Source organism: Manihot esculenta, chromosome 17 (assembly GCF_001659605.2).
Source record: "Manihot esculenta cultivar AM560-2 chromosome 17, M.esculenta_v8, whole genome shotgun sequence".
In the NCBI taxonomy this organism is placed as follows: domain Eukaryota; kingdom Viridiplantae; phylum Streptophyta; class Magnoliopsida; order Malpighiales; family Euphorbiaceae; genus Manihot; species Manihot esculenta.
In genome coordinates, this window is record NC_035177.2 from 24,332,734 (window position 1) to 24,336,038 (window position 3,305).

The window sequence follows — 3,305 nt, forward strand, 5'->3', positions numbered from 1 at the left end:
CTGCCAATTCGGGATACCCAGGACGCTCATATAAAATAATAGAAAGCAGTTCGACTGCAACTCTTTTCGAGATTTCATAAGGAACATGGATATATGGCACAAGTTTTCCTTAGTAGCTCATCTGCAGACGAATAGCCAAACCGAGATGACAAACTGAGCTATCCTTCAATGGCTGAAAAAACGGTTAGATTGTACTAAAAAGAATTAGCCAGCTGAACTGCATAGCATCTTATAGGCATTCCGGACCACACCTCGGACAACAACAGGAGAGACACTATTCGCGCTAGCATTTAGGACAAAAGTTGTAGTCCTCATAGAGCTATAGATTCCTACTCACTAGATCCAATTCAATGATGAAAGCACTAACGGTGAGAAATTGAGAAGCAACCTGAATGCCTTAAAAGGGATTAGAGATGAAGCACAGTTATGAACAGCCGCATATCAGCAGAAGGCAGCTCGTATTATAATAAAAAAGTTCATGAGAGGAACTTAAAAGTTGGAGACTTAGCCTTGAAAAGATTAGAAGTCATGGAAAAGAGAGCTGTTGTTGAAAAATTAGCACCAACCTGGGAAGGACCATTCAAAATCTCCAAAGTCATCAGACCGAGAGTATACAAAATCGAAGACCTGCAGGGAAATCCTGAACCTCACGCTTAGAATATTCAGCATTTAAAAAGGTATTTTCTATAGAGATGTTGTAATACCCGGCTCGAGTCCGGCCTCGGAATTCCTGTCGTCTGGTGGAATCTCGGGTGTCGGAACCCTCGAGAAGGGTAAGACATATGTTTTCAGGTGTGTTTTAAAGAGGTTTTGAATGTTTTTACGTGTGAAAGGAAATGAGTTTTGAAAGAAAAGCAATAAGGGAAAATGCAAAGGTTCGGCCGCCGAAGGTCACTTTCGGCCGCCGAACATTGCATGGTTTCGGATTCACGTTCGGCTGCCTAAGGTGGTCTGGCCAGCCACCTATTTAAGGGCCAAAGGTCGGTGGAAGGAGGATATTTCTCCTCCACTTGCAGCCAGAGGTGAGTTCCAGCCTCTCCCAAGTTGACTTTCATGTTTTCCATGTTTTTCACCAAATCTTTCAAGGGTTTTAAGAGTTGTGGTGTGTTTTGAAGGTTTTGAGCAAAAATAGCAAGTTTGGAAGTTTGGAGTTTTGGAAGAGGTTTTCTTCAGATCTCCACGTTAGGATCACTCATCCTCAAGTTCTTAAGGAGGTAAGGGTGGATCCTGAACTTCTTTGGTGATTTTTCAAGGTTTTATGAAAGGGTGAGGGGTAATATGCATGATTAGGTTTAGGTGAGGTTTTTTGGTGGTCTTTGATGTTCAAGCATGTTTAAGTGTTATGTGCTATGTTTGTTTGGGGTTTTAGGATAGTTTGAGACCCCTTTGTGCATATATATGTGTATGTGCTAGTTGGGAGTAGTTGATATTCATGTTGTAGGTTTTTGGGCAAAGTTTGCATGAAACAGAGCAGGGTTCTGCCCATCGGGCAAAACCAGGTTCGGCCGCCGAAGGAAGGTTCGGCCGCCGAACCCCTTGTGGAGGCAGTTTCGGCTGCCAAAGCTTGCCCCCGAAGCTTGGGACTTTCGTCTCTGGAGGCAAGGTTCGGCCGCCGAAAGTGCCGCCGAAGGTTGAGTTTCGTCTCTGGACGAGACTTTCGGCTGCCGAAGGTGCCGCCGAACATGCATGAGTTTCGTCTCTGGAGAGGGGTTTCGGCCGCCGAACCTGCCCTGTCCAGCTTTCTTTTGCATGTTTTATGTGATTGTTTGGGGATCGTTTAGAGGGTTTTTGGGGAGTTTCTTAGAGATGGTCTTGAGTTAGTTTGGTCCCTCATTTGTGTAGGAACGGACCAGAGGAATCAGGGAAGTCAGCAGTGAGCACGGTTTCAGAACCTGCAGAGTTAGTACAGAGTCAGCCAGAGGTGAGTGGAACTTCTCTTTTCAGACTTAAACTGCTTTGAGCATATATCATGCATCATAATGATTCTAGTAGGATGATTGCATTAGTTTCACGAATATGATGCATTGCATAATACGATGCGTATGAGGCTGTGGATAGACCAAGGCGACTCCAATAGCCCAAACTCTGTTATAAGACCTGGTCGGGCCAGGCAGCCATCTGTAGGTAAGACCTGAGTAGATCAGGCAGCAGAGATAGTAAGACCTGGCTGGGCCAGGCAGGCAGAGTGTAAGACCTGGCCGGGCCAGGCAGACGGAGGTTGTAAGACCTGGCTAGGTCAGGCATCCTTGAGTGGGATTGTTGGTGGTCATGTCTGATCCCTGAGATGATATGATGTAGTGCATTCCATGAGATCATGTTTTCAACTCATGTTTTATAGTTCTGCTCATTGGGCTTGTATAGCTCATTCTTCTCCCCTATCCCCCAGATTTGCAGGTTCAGAGTCCAGAGGGAGTCCAGCAGGGTTTGGAAGAAGAAAAGTGATGTAATAGCTAGTATGGACATGAAATTGTATAAAGAGCTAGTGTATAGTGTATAGACTTGTGCTTGACTTAGAGAGTTGTAATCCCTTGTTGTATATACATGGTCAGTTTCTGTATGTATGTTTCCTTTATTGATGATGTCTATGAGAAAACCAGGCTTAACACTATGAGTTGATAGACCAGATATAGTGCATGCACAGGTTAAGCCCTGGAGGAAAGACAAGTTTTACTGGTTTAACAGAAAATGTATGCTCATGTATGGGATTTCACAGGTACACAGACAGTATAGCAGGCTTACTACGGGTCCCGGCGACCTTAAGTCGATCTGGATCCTAGTGCCTGTAGCAGTTCGGTTTTCGGGCTGTTACAGATGTACAATGTAACTGCTGTTCGAAAATAGAAATAAAATTATTTCTTCTACTCCCAAAACACTTCTGAGCAAATAATGAAGACCTCAATAAGGTAGGTGATCGGTCTCGAAAATAAGACCGTTGGTTACAAAGCCAGTTGAAAAGACGAAGCTCTAAAAGAGGTGGGTGATCGGTCTCAGAAATAAGATCATCGGTACCACAAAACTAATTGAGAAGACAAAGCCCTCATGAAAAGGGTGACTTGTCTGAAAAATAAGACCGTCGACACTATAAAACCGGTTAAAAAGACGAAACCCTCAATGAGGCGAGTGACCGATCTTAAAAATAAGACCGCCGGCACCATAAAATTGATTAAAAAGACGAACCCTCAATGAGATGGGTGACCGGTCTCGAGAATAAGACCGCCGCACCACAAAACTGGTAAAGAAGACGAAAACCCTCAATGAGTTGGGTGACTGGTCTAAAAAATAAGACCATCGGCACCACAAAACCG

General features: G+C 44.3%; 1 long non-coding RNA gene across 1 annotated transcript; it reads left to right on the forward strand.

Annotated features, from left to right (window-relative positions):
- The first annotated feature begins 1,865 nt into the window (after window positions 1-1,865).
- LOC122722269 lies at window positions 1,866-2,606 on the forward strand. Its single transcript, XR_006349188.1, has 2 exons — window positions 1,866-1,921; window positions 2,387-2,606. It is a non-coding gene; the product is annotated as an uncharacterized LOC122722269 (long non-coding RNA).
- Window positions 2,607-3,305: the final 699 nt, after the last annotated feature.